At 43.7% G+C, this 16,094-nt stretch overlaps 1 pseudogene; it reads left to right on the forward strand.

Moving 5' to 3' along the window:
• Nucleotides 1-316: 316 nt before the first annotated feature.
• LOC140456973 (uncharacterized) lies at nt 317-14,428 on the forward strand (annotated as a pseudogene).
• The last annotated feature ends 1,666 nt before the right edge of the window (nt 14,429-16,094 follow it).

Genomic DNA, 16,094 nt, shown 5'->3' on the forward strand with positions numbered 1-16,094 from the left:
ATATGAAGAAATAGGTGAGATTCAAATCCAGATTATTTACCTATTTCCTAACTAATTTATAGAAGTCAAGTGAGAAACTGAGTTATAAATCCACAGAATGATGGTTAATGGCGGTCTTCCATCCCAACATTCCAAGCGGGTATGACCATACCTTACACAGTTACCAGGCTCGACGCAAGCGCGGTTTGGATTGTATCTGGGGTATGCACAATATCATTTTGAGGCGGGCTGTGCGATTCTTTGTCCAGCGGCTGCTGTCGGCGGCAGAAAGGGGGAGGAGTGGAGCTGGTGTATGGGAGTCTGCGCGAATGGGAAGAGTGTCCATACCTCGTGAATCCCTCTTGGAGGTCGCAAACCCCGAGTAAGACTGTCTTGGCTCCGCGTTAAAAGATCCGGGTCTTTGTCCAGTGGAGAGGTTCAGGTTCAGGCCACCATCTTGTTTGAGGAACTGAAAACAACAAATAAGTCTCCATGGAGAGAGGGCAAGGTAAGGTTTTCAGTCTAGATGATTCTTCATAATGACGGAAGTGAAGTGTGGAGAGGATGGCATTTATGCTTTAGTTTCGGGGTGGGCGTGTAGGTGTAGGGTGCTGGTGGACAAAAGATGTTGATCGTTCAGGTTAAGTGAGCAGAATGTGAGAATGGTAGAACAATGGTGTGTCTTACTGCCAGACTGATAAGGACAAACAGTCCCAATGGAGCGAGGGGGGTGGGAGAGAAGACATGAGAACAGAATGTAACAAGTAAAGCTAAAAGAAAGAAGAAATGGGAGTTGGTTGCCAATTTGAAGGTGTTGAACTGTACATTAAGTCCAGAAGCCCATTGTATTGCTCTGTTCCTGGCCACTCGGCTCATTTCCTTCTGCCTTGACTCCATCCTCTATCCACTTGTCCAGACCCTGCGCATCTACATTTCTGAGTCATCTGATGCCTCCCACCATATTGACAATTTCCTGTTCCCTGGCCCTGACTGCCACCACGGATGTCCAATCTCTCTACCTGTATACCTCCATTCACCACCAGGATGGTCTGAAAGCTCTCGGTTTCTTCCTCAACCAGAGACTGAACAATCCCCTTCTGCCACCACTCTCCTTTGCCTGGCTGAACTCATTTTCTTGCTGAACAATTTCTCCTTTAATTCGCCTCACTTCTGTCAAGGCAAAGGAGTAGCTATGCGCACCCACATGGGTCCGAGTTATGCATGCCTCTTTCTGGGGTATGTTGAATGATCCTTGTCCCAGTCTTGCACTGGCCCCCTCCCAGAACTGATTCTTTGATCCATTGATGACTACTTTAGTGCCACATCATGCTCATGCTAAGGACTTTTGAAAAATTCATTAGTTTTGCCTCCAATTTCTACTCCTCTATAGATTTCATGTCATCCATTTCTAACAATTCCCTTCCTTTCCATGACCTCTCTGTATCCATTTTGGGGAACAAACTGTCCACTACCACGCACTACAAAGCCAATGATTCCCAGAACTACCTTCACTGAAGCTCATCACACCCCAGGTCCTGTCAGGATTCTATCCCATTCTCCCAGTTCCATCACCTACATTGCATCTGTTCAGATTCTGCCACCTACAAATGGACCCCACCACCAGAGATAAATTTCCCTCTCCACCTCTATCCGCTTTCCATAAAGACCGTTCCATCAGCAACTACCTTGTCAGGCACCATCCCCTGCCACTGCAGGAATTGCAAAACCTGTGCCCATAACTCACCCCTCCCCCCCATCTAAGGCCCCAAAGGACCCTTCCACATGCATCAAACGTTCACCTGCACTTCCACAAACATCATTTGATCCCGATGCAATTTCCCCTACATTGGGGAGACAGGACGCCAACTCACAGAGCGCTTCAGAGAACATCTCTGGGACACCTGCACCAACCAACCCCACCACCCCATGGCCAAATACTTCAATACCCCCTCCCACTCCGCCAAGGATATGCAGGTCCTGGGACTCCTCCATCACCACTCTATTACCACCCAATGTTTGGAGGAAGAATACCTCATCTTCCGCCTCAGGACCCTCCAACCCCATGGCATCAAGTGGATTTCACCTATTTCCTCATTCCCCCCCCAGTTCCAACCTTCTAGTTCAGCACTGCCCTTGTGACCTTTCCTACCTGTCCATCTCCTTCCCACCTTTCCGCTCCACCCTCCTCTCCGACCTATCACCATTGCCCCCACTTCCATCCACCGATCACACTCTCAGCTGCCTTCACCTCCCCCCAAACCCCACCCATCCCATTTATCTGTCCACCCCCAAGTCTCCCAGCCTCATTCCCGATCGGGCTTTTGCCCAAAACATCGACTTTCCTGCTCCTCGGATGTTGCCTGACCCGCTGTGCTTTTCCAGCGCCACACTATAGACTCTAATCTCCAGCATCTACAGTCCTCACTTTCGCCATGGCTTGCTTCTTGCATAACTGTGGTTTCCCACCCACTGTAGTTGACAGAGCCCTCAACCATATCCAACCTATCACCTGTGCTTCCATCCTCAGTCCTTCTCATCACTTGAAGATTGGGTTCCCTTTCCTTACTTTCATCCACTAGTCTCCACATTCAAAGGATCATTCTCTGCCACTTCAGACAACTCCAGCAGAATGTCACCACCAAACACATCTTCCCCTCACTCCCCAGTCTGCACTTGATAGGGGTTGTTCCCTCCAGGACACATTAGTGTATTTCACGGCCAGTAACACCACCTGCCATCCCCATGGCAGCTTCCCATGTATCTGCAGAAACTGCAACATCTGCCCCTTCACCATCTCCCTGCTCACCATCTAAGAGCCTGATTAGTCTTTCCACGTGAAGCAGCATTTCACCTGTACCTCCTCCAATCTTGTGTATTGTATTCACTGCACCCAATATGGCCTAATCAACATAGGAAAAACCAAACACAGACTCGGTGATCGCTTTGCAGAACACCTGCGGTCTGTGTGCAAGCATGACTGTGACCTTCCCGTTGCCAGTCATTTTAACACAGCACCTTTATCTCATGCCTACATGTCTATCCTTGATATACTGCAGTGTTCCTATGACTCAACACAAGCTGGAAGAACAATATCTGGTCTTCAGACTTGACACTTTACGGACTCCTGGATGAAATACTGAGTCCAACACCTTCAAATTGTCAACCAACTCCCGTTTCTTCCTTTTCTTTTATAAATTCATGAAATATAGGAGCAGAATTAGGCCATTCCACCAATTGAGCTTTTCTGCCACTCAATCATGGTTGATATCACCTCACCCCCATTTTCTTGCCTTCTCCCCATAAATCTTCAACCCGTTGAAGATTAAAAATCTGTCTAACGACTCTTTAAATTTACTCACTGTCCCAGCATCCACTGCACTTTGGGGTAGCAAGTTCCACAGATTCACAACCCTTTGGGAGAAGTAATTTCTCCTCAACTCTATTGTAAATTTGTTACCCCTTATCCTAAGATTATGACTTCTCGTCCTAGAATGCCCCACAAGAGGAAGCACCCACTCCACGTCTTGTTTTATCCACACCGTTTATCATCATGAACTCCTCAGTTTGATCCCTCCTCATTCTTCTAAATTCCAGAGAGTAGAGAACTAAACTGTTCAATCTCTCTTCATATGACAAACCCCTCATGTCTGGGTTCAATATAGTGGGCGGCACGGTGGCACAGTGGCACAGTGGTTAGCACTGCTGCCTCACAGCGCCAGAGACCCGGGTTCAATTCCCGCCTCAGGCAACTGACTGTGTGGAGTTTGCACGTTCTCCCAGTGTCTGCGTGGGTTTCCTCCGGGTTCTCCGCTTTCCTCCCACAGTCCAAAAGATGTGCAGGTCAGGTGAATTGGCCATGCTAAATTGCCCGTAGTGTTAGGTAAGGGGTAGATGTTGATGTAGGGGTAAGGGTGGGTTACGCTTCGGCGGGGCGGTGTGGACTTGTTGGGCCGAAGGACCTGTTTCCACACTGTAAGTAATCTAATCTAATCATGTAATCTCAAAAAAAAACTTCCAATGCCACTGTATCTTTCCTCAAATAAAGGGACCAAAACTCGCACAATTCTCTGGGTGTTGTTTAGTTGCAACAATACTTCCTGACCTTTATGTAGTGTTCCTTTAGCTATGTCAGTCAACATTTAATTCACTTTCTTTATTATCTGCTGTGTCTGCATGCTAGTTTTCTGTGACTCACGAACGCGAACACCCAGATTCCATTGTATTGCAGCACCTTAAAGTCTCTCCCCATTTAGATAATGGCTTTGCCTTCTAGTTTTTCCGACTAAAATGCATGACCTCACGTATATCCCCGTGAAACACCATCTGCCACATTTTGACCCACTCTCTTAACCTATCCATATCCATTTGTAAGGTTCTTATTTCCTCATTCCAATTTACCATCCCACCTGTTTTTGTGTTATCCGCAAATTTGGTTATAGAGCCTTCTGTCCCTGTATCCAAGTCAGTAATATAGATTGTAAAATGCTGGGGCCCAAGGATTGAATCCTGTGGCACTCCATCAGCAGTTCACCCATCAAAACTAATAAATTACCCCAATCCCATATGATCCAACCTTGCGAATTAAACCTTTGTGCCACACCTTTTCAAATCCCTTCCAGAAGTCCAGAGATATTGCAGCACATCTACAGGATCTCCATTATCTACTTTGCTTGTTACATCTTCAAAGCACTGTAACAAATTAGTTAAACATGATTTGCCCTTCATAAAATCATGCTGTCTTTGATAGATAGTATTTTGACTTGCCAAATATCCTAATATTGCTTCCTTGATAATTGATTCCAACACTTTCCTAACAACAGATGTTAAACTAACTGGTCTATAATTTCCCACATATTGCCTCCCTCCCTTTTTGAATAAGGGTGTTACTTTGGCACATCTCCAAACCATTGGAACTTTTCCCCTCTCCAGGGAATTTTTGAATAGTGTAACCAATGGGTCCACTATGTAGGATGTAGGCCATCAGGCCCGGGGTCTCATCTGCCCTCAATCATAGTAGTTTGCTCTATACCTTTTCCCTATCAATGTTGCTTGTTCTAAGTTGTACCCTTCCTATTGCCTCTGACTTGCCCGTTCCAAAAGGAGGGGTACTATTTATCCTCCACCGTGAAAACTGAGACAAAGTATTGATTTCGCATCTCTGCCATTTTAGTGCTCGCAACTAACGCTCCAGTTTTATCTTCCAAGGGACCAGTATTCACCTTTGTGACTCTCTTCCCTTTTATATACCTATGGAAACTTTTGCTGTCCTTTTTGATATTTTGTGCAAGTTTAGTTTTGTAATTTACCGTAGTCCTATAAATTAATTTTTTAATCTCCCTTTGTTTATATTTGAAAGTTTCAGCCTGCATCTGGCCTTTGCAATATTGTATACCTGAGTTATTGACTTTATGTTGTCCTTGACACCCACCCCACCCCTTACCATCTTCCCTCCTCACTGGGATCTATTTTAGTTGTGTGGAATTGAGTAGCTCCTTAAACATCTGCCACTGTACTTCCGCTGTCTTACCATTTAGCTTTCCTGCCCAATCTAATCAGGCTAAATCTGTCTTCATTCCTATGTAATTTTCTTTGTTTAATTCCAAAATACTAGTGTGGGATTCCTACTTCTCACCCCCAAACTGAATTTTGAATCCTAACAAACAATGATCACTACTCCCTAGAAGATCCTTAACTGTGATGTCATCAATTAATCTCTCCTAATTCCACAATACCAGTTCCAGAGTAGGCTGCTTCCTGGGTGGTTCCACGACATACTTCTCCAACAAACAATGTCTAATATTTTAAATGAACTCTGCCTCCAGGCTATTCTCGCCAATTTGATTCTTGCAATCTATGGGCATGTTATAATCATAATTATTGCCGTACCTTTCTTGCAAGCCTCTAATAATTCTTAGTTTATACTGTGCCCCACTGAAGAACTACTGTTTCAGGACCTACAGATTACTTGTTCCAGGTATTAATTCCCTTTGTTATTTCTTATTTGTACCCAGAATGACGCTTGATCTCCTGTGCTTACGTCATTTCTCAATACAACATTGATCCCTTCCTTTAGCAGCCAAAGCCACACCACCTACTTTTCATTTCGGGCGATCTTCCTGAAATACTGAGTACCCTTGGATTTTCAATTCTATGCCCTGATCTCTTTGTAACCATGTCTTAGTAATCGCGATCAAATTAGAACCTTTCGTTTCTATTTGTGCCATTTAATGCATTAATTTTGTTTCAAATGCTTTGTACATTTAAACACAAAACTTATAAATTTTATCTACTGGTAAATTTTCCTACTCTTTGATGCATAGAAATATTCACCTGCTCAGTCCCTCACCTTTATTGTCTGGTAACCATCCACCACATTAATAACCAGCACTCTTACCTCCTCCATTAATTTGAGTTTTCTAATTTCCCATACAACCTATATGGACTATGACAACTGGATCTTTACCCTCCCACTCCAAGTTCATCTGCAGCCCAGGTGAGATATCCTGAACCCGAGCACCACATAGGCAACACAACATTCAGGATCCCAGTCTTGGTCGCAAAGAACGTTGTGTATGCCCCTAACAAAACTATCCTAATTGCAACCACATTTCTTTTCTCTCCCCCCATTTAAATGGCTCCATGCACCATGGTGCTGCGGTCAGTCAGCTATCCTTCCTGAAGTCCCCCTTCCTTTCCATACAGGGAGCAAGACTCTCAAACCTGATGGACAGGGACAAAGGCTGAGGCTCCTGCAACTCTACCTCCTGGATATCTCTACCTGCCTCACTGACAGTCACATCATTCTGTCCCAGACTACTGACCAAATTCAAGTTAGTTGGTCTAAGGGGTGTGATCATTGCCTGAAACACAGCATCCAGATAACTCTTCCCCCTCCTTGATGTGTCGCAATATCCAAAGCTCAGAATCCAGCTCATCAACTCTGAGCTGGAGTTCCTTGAGCAACCAACATTTACTACAGATGTGGTCAGTCGGAATCACAATGGGGTCGACCAGCTCCTACATCATGTTGGAACAACACCTCCATCCTTATTTTATTTAATTAGTTTTTAATTTTTATTTTATTTTTAACTATATTTATATCTCTACTTATTACCTTAATCTGAACGCAAGTTATCGCCAATAATTTAACCCAGACTCACTTTTAGCCCAGACTCACTTTTAGCCCAGACTTGAATAAGCAGATTCCCTGATTAGCCAATCAAATCACACCTTTCCTGTGATGTAATGTTTCAGGTCCCCCTCAGTTGAAAAACTCAGAATCAGAAACTCTTACCTTCCCAGGCTGCAAATCCCTGAGGTACATTTTTATATCCTTTATCTTTCCAGATTGCTCTTTGGCTCACTCCCACTCAGCTCCACCTCTTTTTGGCTTGTTATATTCTGTTATCATGTCCTGTCTGCCCTCCTTACCTCCTCCTACCCGCCGCCACCCCCACCCCCACCCCCACCCCCACCCCCACCAATCCTGGTGGGACTGTCAGTCCTTTGAAATCTGGGAGGTAGATACACCATTGTTCTGCAATCCTCACATTCCGATCCCTTAATCTGAACTATTAACATCTTTTGTCCACCAGCACCCTACACCTACATAACCCCGCAAACTATGGCATAAATGTGTCCCCTCCACACTTCACTTCAGCTCTAATGAAGAGTCATCTAGACTCAAACATTAGCTTGTTCTCCCTCCATTGATGTCTGACTCACTGTTATCTCCAAAACTTGCTCTGCAGCAATTTGCTCCACATTTCGTTGAGGGAGCAGATGTACACAGTCTTACCCATCTGCATTGGGTAGCAGAGCACGTGCTTGACCTTCCTATGGGACGATGCCATCTTTATAGGGGTAAGGTGTAGCAGAGGGCATGTGCAGCCCTCCTGTGGGAGGATGCCACCTTGATAAAGTCACGGTGTAGCAGAGCCCATGCGCGGCCTTCCTGTGGGCAGATGTCATCTTGATAAGGTCACCGTGTAGCAGAGGGCATGCGTGGCCCTCCTGTGGGACAATGTTTCCATGCCACTGAGGATGGCTCAGCAAGAGTTGGTGTGAGTGAGGAGACAGGTAGCAAGGGTCAATTATCTTACTTACTGAAAGGTTCAATGTGGAGAAGTGTTAGGAACGTTAAGTGTACAGATAATCATGGAGTGGATGAGAGTTTCAGAAGCAGATGAGCTGCATCTGGGGTGGATTCAGTTGATGTTACTAAAATGGAAGTCTTTGAGTCAAAAAGTGGGGTGCTGGAAAAGCCATGGAGCAGGAGAATCATCATTTCAAGCATAAACTGTTCGTCAGGAGTGCTTTGATCTCACTATGGATGGCTCCTTCCTGAGGAAGAGCTTATGCTCGAAACATAGACGCTCCTGCTCCTCAGATACTGCCTGACCGTCTCTGTTTTTCCAGCACCACACTCTTTGACTCTGATCTCTGGCATCTTCAGTCTTCACTTTCTCCTGGTTTTACTGATGTGGGCGTATGTTTGGAATCTCAGTTTGGGGTGAAATATGGCAGCAAGCTTCTGAACAGTCTATTTGAGGATTATGCAGTTGCCAGAGAAAGAGATTCAGTCAGTGGCTTGGGAATGGACTTTGTAACAGGGATGGAAGGCATTGCCTTTCATCGTCCTAATGTTCAGTCAAAAGAAGTCTCTGTTCCTCCAGCAGTGGATGTCAAACATGTCAGGATCGTGTGTCTTGGAAGGTAACTTGGTGGTGAAGATTTTCACATAGATCTGCTCCCCTGATCCTTTGAGCTGGTGGAGATTGAGGATTTGGACCATCCTAACACATTTCAGGGCAAATTGTAGATATATACTTTTTGTATACTTTAATGCCAGAAGTATACGAAATAAGGTAGGTGAACTTGCAGCGTGGGTTGGTACCTGGGACTTCGATGTTGTGGCTATTACGGAGACATGGCTAGATCAGGGACAGGATTGGCTGTTGCAGGTTCCAGGGTTTAAATGTTTTAGTAGGGTCAGAGGTGGGGGTAAAAGAGGGGGTGGGTGTGGCTTTGCTTGTCAAAGATAGTATTACTGCGGTGGAAAGGAAGATGGACGAAGATTTGCCATCTCATGTAGTTTGGGTTGAGGTTAGGAATAGGAGAGGTGAGGTCACTCTGTTAGGAGTCTTTTACAGGCCTCCTAATAGTCCTAGAATCGTTGAAGAAAGGATTGCAAAGATGATTCAGGAGAAGAGTGACAGTAATAGGGTGGTTGTTATGGGGGACTTTAACTTTCCTGATATTGATTGGGAAAGCTATAGCTCAAGTTCGTTAGATGGGACAGTGTTTGTCCAATGTGTGCAGGAGAGTTTCCTGACACAATATGTAGATAAGCCAACAAGAGGTGAGGCCATACTGGATTTGGTTCTGGGTAACGAACCAGGCCTGGTATCAGAACTAGAGGTAGGTGAGCACTTTGGGGACAGTGACCACAATTCGGTGATTTTTACTCTAGTGATGGAGAGGGATAAGTGTGTACTACAGGGCAAGAGTTATAGCTGGGGGTAGGGATATTATGATGCGGTGAGGCATGACTTAGGATGTGTGGATTGGAAAAGTAGATTCCAAGGCAAGAGCGTAATTGATATGTGGAACTTGTTCAAGGAGCAACTATTGAGTGTCCTTGATAAGTACGTACCTATCATGCAGGGAGGAAAGGGTCGTGTGAGGGAGCCGTGGTTTAATAAGGAATTGGAATCCCTTGTTAAATGGAAGAGGGCGGCCTTTGTAAAGATGAGGCGTGAAGGTTCAATAGGGGCGATTGAGAGTTATAAGGTAGCCCGGAAGGATCTGAAGAGAGAGCTAAGAGCAGCAAGGAGGGGACATGAAAGGTCCTTAGTTGGTAGGATTAGGGAAAACCCTAAGGCTTTCTATAGGTATGTTAGGAATAAAAGAATGACTAGGGTAGGAATAGGTCCAATCAAGGATAGTAATGGGAAGTTGCGTGTGGAGGCTGAAGAGATTGGGGAGGCACTGAATGAATACTTTTCGTCAGTATTCACTCAGGAATAGGACATTGTTGTCGATATGAATACTGAGGCACGAATAAGTAGAATGGATGGCTTTGAGATATGTAGAGAAGAGGTGTTGGAAATTCTGGCAAGGGTAAAAATAGATAAGTCCCCTGGGCCTGATGGCATTTATCCTTGGATTCTCTGGGAAGCAAGGGAGGAGATTGCAGAGCAATTGGCCTTGATTTTTGTGTCCTCTTTGTCTACAGGAGTAGTGCCAGAGGACTGGAGGCTAGGAAACGTGGTTCCCTTCTTCAAGAAGGGGAGTAGGGATAATCCTAGTAACTATAGGCCAGTGAGTCTCACTTCTGTTGTGGGCAAAGTCTTAGAGAGAATTGTAAGGGATAGGATTTATGCACATCTGGATAAGAACAATGTGATCAAGGATAGTCAGCATGGTTTTGTGAAGGGCAGGTCGTGCCTCACAAACCTTATTGAGTTCTTTGAGAAGGTGACTAAGGAGGTAGATGAGGGGAAAGCGGTGATGTGGTATATATGGATTTTAGTAAGGCGTTTGATAAGGTCCCCCATGGTAGGCTACTGCAGAAAATACAGAGATATGGCATTGAGGGTGAGTTTGGAGGTTTGGATTAGGAATTGGCTGGCTGGAAGAAGACAGAGGGTAGTAGTTGATGGCAAAGGTTCATCTTGGAGTGCCGCCACTAGCGGTGTTCCGCAAGGATCTATTTTGGGACCATTGCTGTTTGTCATTTTTATAAATGACCTGGAGGAAGGGTTAGAAGGTTGGGTGAGCAAGTTTGCGGATGATACGAAAGTCGGAGGAGTTGTAGACAGTGAGGAAGGATGTGGCAGGTTACAGCGGGATATAGAGAAGCTGCAGAGCTGGGCAGAAAGGTGGCAAATGCAGTTCAATGTAGCTAAGTGTGAGGTGATTCACTTTGGTAAGAGTAACAAAAAGATGGGGTACTGGGCTAATGGTCGGATACTTGGTAGTGTGGAAGAGCAGAGGGATCTTGGTGTCCATGTACACAGATCTCTGAAAGTTGCCACCCAGGTAAATAGTGCAGTGAAGAAGGCATATGGCGTACTGGCTTTTATTGGGAGAGGAATTGAGTTCCGGAGTCCTGAGGTCATGCTGCAGTTGTATAAGACTCTGGTGCGGCCGCATCTGGAATATTGTGTGCAGTTTTGGTCGCCATACTATAGGAAGGATGTGGAGGCACTGGAACGGGTGCAGAGGAAGTTTACCAGGATGTTGCCTGGTATGGTAGGAAGATCCTATGAGGAAAGGCTGAGGCACTTGGGGTTGTTTACAATGGAGAAAAGAAGGTTTCGGGGTGACTTGATAGAGGTGTACAAGATGATTAGGGGGTTAGATAGGGTTGACAGTGAGAACTTTTTTCCACGTATGGAGTCAGCTATTACAAGGGGGTATAGCTTTAAACTAAGGGGGGGGGGGTAGATATAGGACTGATGTTAGGGGTAGGTTCTTCACTCAGCGAGTCGTAAGTTCATGGAATGCCCTGCCAGTAGCAGTGGTGGACTCTCCCTCTTTATGGGTATTTAAGCGGGCATTGGATAGGTATATGGAGGATAGTGGGTTAGTGTAGGTTAGGTGGGCTTTGATCGGCGCAACATCGAGGGCCGAAGGGCCTGTACTGCGCTGTATTCTTCTATTCTATTCTATTCTATTCTATTCTATATAAAATCCCTCTCCTTTGATTCCTGAATCTCCTACATCCTTCCTATGTCTCGCTCACTCTGCTCCATGTCGGTCTTTTTTTTAGATTAGATTACAGTGTGCAAACAGGCTCTTCGGCCCAACAAGTCCACACTGACCCGCCGAAGCGTAACCCACCCAGACCCATTCCCCTACATTTACCCCTTCACCTAATTGTGTGGGCCCACACCAGGTAGCGGGTTTCTTCTCTGATCGATATTAATTTTGAGCTTCTATGACATTTGAGAAGCTTTTGTGGTAACTGTTCCCAAGTGCCTGTCCAGCAAATTGCCCCAGATTCACTCAGTATGCTTTTACAACCTGCCTTTATGTTTTTGTGCCTTCTCTCTTACTCCTGCCTTCTGTTTCAAATCAATCCACAGGATATGAGAAGTGGGGGAATTGAAGGCTGCAAACTGAAAGCCAACATCACACCATGATCTAATGGAGTCACCCAGTTTATCACAACCTGAATATCAACACATTTTAAACATAAAAGAAGAAAGCACCATTCACAATGGGGAGAACAAATACTTGTGTTCTGCATGCAAAAAAGGCTTCAGTCAATCAATTGGCCTCAAGAACCACAAATGCAGTCACGTTGTGGAGAAACCATGGAAATGTGGGGATTGTGAAAAGGGATTCAGCCATCACTCTGCACTGAAAATTCATCAACGTATTCACACAGGGGAGAGGCCATTTATCTGCTCCCTGTGTGGAAGAGGATTCACTTAATTGCTGACCTTGCTGACATACCAGCGAGTTCACACTAAGGAGAGACATTTTAAATGCCCAAACTGCAGGAAGTGTTTTAAAAGTTCTGACTATCTGCAATCCCATCAACGTGGTTCACACTGAGGAGAGACCCTTTAAATGTTCAGAGTGTGGAAAGTGCTTTAAAGGTTCCAGGGAGCTGATCATCAATCACTGTGTTCACATTGAGGAGAGACTGTTCAGGTGCTCTCACTGTGGAAATGGCTTCAAGAGATCATCTCAACTCACTCTACACCAGCGTCTTCACACTGGGGAGAGGTCGTTCATCTGCTCTGAATGTGGACAAATATTCTTTCGGTTTTCCACCCTTTTGACACACCAACGAGTTCACTCTGGGGAGAGGCCATTCACCTGCACTCGGTGTGGGAAGGGATTTCGTGAATCAGCCAACCTCAAGGCACACCAGCGAATTCACACTCAGGTGAGACCTTTCAAATATCCCGACTGCGTGAAGTGTTATAAAAGCTCTGGAGAACTGAAGTTACATGAACATGTTCACACTGACAACAGACCATCACAGTGTGGGATTGGGTTCAAGTGGTCATCTCGTCTCACTGCACACCAGCGCACTCATACCGGAGAGAGACCTTTCAAATGCACAGTGTGTGGGAAATATTATACAAGATCCTGGGATCTGATACGCCATCAACGTGTTCACTCTGATGAGAGGCATTTTAAATGTCCACAATGAGGCAAGTGTTTTAAAAATTCTGGGGAGTTGATGCTACATAAACTGTGTTCACACCAATGAGAGACCACTCAAGTGCACTCTGCGGGACTGGGTTCAGATGATTGTCTCAAATCTGTGTACGCCAGCAAATTCACATTGGAGAGAGGTCATTCTTCACTAAATTTGGAAAGGATTCACTGAGAAATCCTTCCAAATAGCAGCAAGTCCACAGGTGACTGCATGAGCTGTAATTTCCTGTTAATCACATCGCACTGTTATGGACCAGGCCGGACCTCCTCAAAATATTTTAAGAATGTACTTGAGACCCTAACTTTTTAAAGGCAGATGTGAAGTGGATGTTCCAGGTCTGATGCAACTGGTCAAACTACTTGGGCTTTAAGCAAAACACAATTTATTTAAACGCTACAGTTGAAACATGAACGAAAGAAATCAGAATTTAGAATAATTTTAACTGTTGGAAAACTTAGCCAACTCAATACAGTAACTACTTCTAAATAACTGTTCCAATACTGTAACGTCCCATAAACACATTCCTTGACAAAAAGCAAAATTCAAGCACAGGTTCTCACAGGCAGGAGGGAACTTCAACAGAAAATCAGAGGAATCCTTTACTGAAGCTTGCAACTCCCGTGGAATCGCACATCTTATGACTGCTACAGTGAAAATACAGTGAAAAAAAACCTGAATTGGGAGAACTGGAAAGACCCCTCCCGTTATTATACTAGATTCTTCAACGCCTCTACCTTTACTACCTTCCTTGATAAAACCAATGACAAAATAACTTTTTTTTAAAGTGACAACATCATAACATGTCCTAAACATGTTAAAACATCCACCTTAACTTTGGGTGATAATACAGTGTGTATGCATTAAAATCACAGTCAGATGAATCTACTTTTTATCCCAAATACTTCCTTTGAATTAATTCACAAAATGATATGTAAATATTATAAGAGCCATACAATAATAATGGGTGACTTCAATTCCCATATAAACTGGATGAACCTAAACAGCATGGATGCTGTGGAGGATGAAATTCAGTTTGCACTGAATACTTCTGAAGTAGAACATTGAAGGACCAAGTTGGAATCAGCTTGTTTTAGATTTAGTATTCTGTAAAGATAAAGGCTAATTACTAACTTTGCTGTTAAGGAGCCTTTGTTAAATAGTGACCATAATAATGTGGTTTGGAGATGCAGATGTTGGACTGGGTTGGACAAAGTTAACAATCACGCAACACCAGGTTATAGTCCAACAGGTTTAATTGGAAGCACACTAGCTTTCAGAGCATCGCTCCTTCATCAGGTGGTAGTGGAGGGCTCAATCCGAACACACAGAATTTATAGCAAAAATTTACAGTGTGATAAAACTGAAATTGTACGTTGTCAATTTTTCAATGTATAATTTCAGTTACATCACACTGTATATTTTTGCTATAAATTCTGTGTCAGGATTGAGCCCTCCACTACCACCTGATGAAGGAGTGATGCTCCAAAAGCTAGTGTGCTTCCAATTAAACCTGTTGGACTATAACCTGGTGTTGTGTGATTTTTAACATCATAATGTGGAACTTTGAATCCAGTTTTATAGTGATAGAATAGCAATGTGGGTGACTGAAGACCCTAAGGAGGGCAGACATTCAGGAAGGCATCTCACCACGACTACCAGCCAAGCAGTTAGTGTTGGGCAATAAATGCTGGCTGAGCCAGCAACAACCATATCCCATATACAGATGAAAAAAATGCAGGAGTGATATTTTACTGGGGAAATTGTTTAAATGTGTTAATGTCTTTCAAAATTGTCACATCTGTATAGAGCCTTTATTTTATTCAATAAATGTGTTGTTTTATTAAAATGAGTGTTGGCAGCCTCATGTGAATATGTTCAGTAATGAACCAAATGTGTAATTTAATTGCAAAAATGAAACATGAGTTTTAGATTAAGTCAGATTTCATTCAGAGATTTGACTTGTGCAGTATTTCCATCAACTGGGATCATAATATTTGATCTGATTGTAAGTTTCAATGTTCTGACAGAATGGATGTAGATTGATATCTCCCCAGGATGTTCAGATTAGAATCAGGGACTTTGTCTCAGATTAAGGGATAGACCATTTAAGGAAAAGGTAAGGAATGGGACAAATTGTCAGTATTTTCAGAGACAGTGCCAGCATAGTGCGCCAAATGGCTGCCACCTATGCTTTTAAGATTCTATGTGTGGGTTTATGATGAATCAAGATTTAATTATTTATACATTTGCTTTCATTTATTTGCTTTCATTTACATTTGCTTTTCAGTTGCTTCTTCCTTCAATAATTTTGAAAATATTTCATCAATAATCACCTCTGATTTATGAAATAACAAAATTATTACAATTAATAATCATCCCTATTATATAAGGAATCAGGATCCTGTTAGATTTTTAAAATTGCCAGTTTTAAAATCTGAATAAACTGAATGTTATTGCATTAATAATCAAGGTTAAAATACATGAATAATCTGTTATTAACACCCCACCTGCCTCCCCCTTCCCCCATTGATCAACAATTCTCTGTCACCCCAAAAACTGTAATTTTTGGGTGAGACAGTTTCTGCGGCATTAAAATGGGTCATACTGGGAAATTTTGAGAAGCAGTAATTTGTTACGATTCCTTTCTAGACCTTAAATGCAATAGCTCATGTTCACAATGTTCTATCTCCCTGAGAGAAGTTATTATTATTCATCGTTATCAGGTGCCCTTGTGGATTATTGATTTGGTATTCATGCCATACCTGACCCATGTAAAAAGTTATAACAGGTGCAGGTCAGACCAAAGAACATTGATTATACCCAGCCCCTGAATTCAATCAGCTGCATTGGGCAGTTCACACCATCCACATGCCTGATATAGGGCTTCCAATACATACTCTTTAATCTGACCTCAAGGAAAAATATTTCCAGG

The sequence above is a fragment of the Chiloscyllium punctatum genome, chromosome 31, assembly GCF_047496795.1.
Source record: "Chiloscyllium punctatum isolate Juve2018m chromosome 31, sChiPun1.3, whole genome shotgun sequence".
Taxonomy (NCBI): Eukaryota; Metazoa; Chordata; class Chondrichthyes; order Orectolobiformes; family Hemiscylliidae; genus Chiloscyllium; species Chiloscyllium punctatum.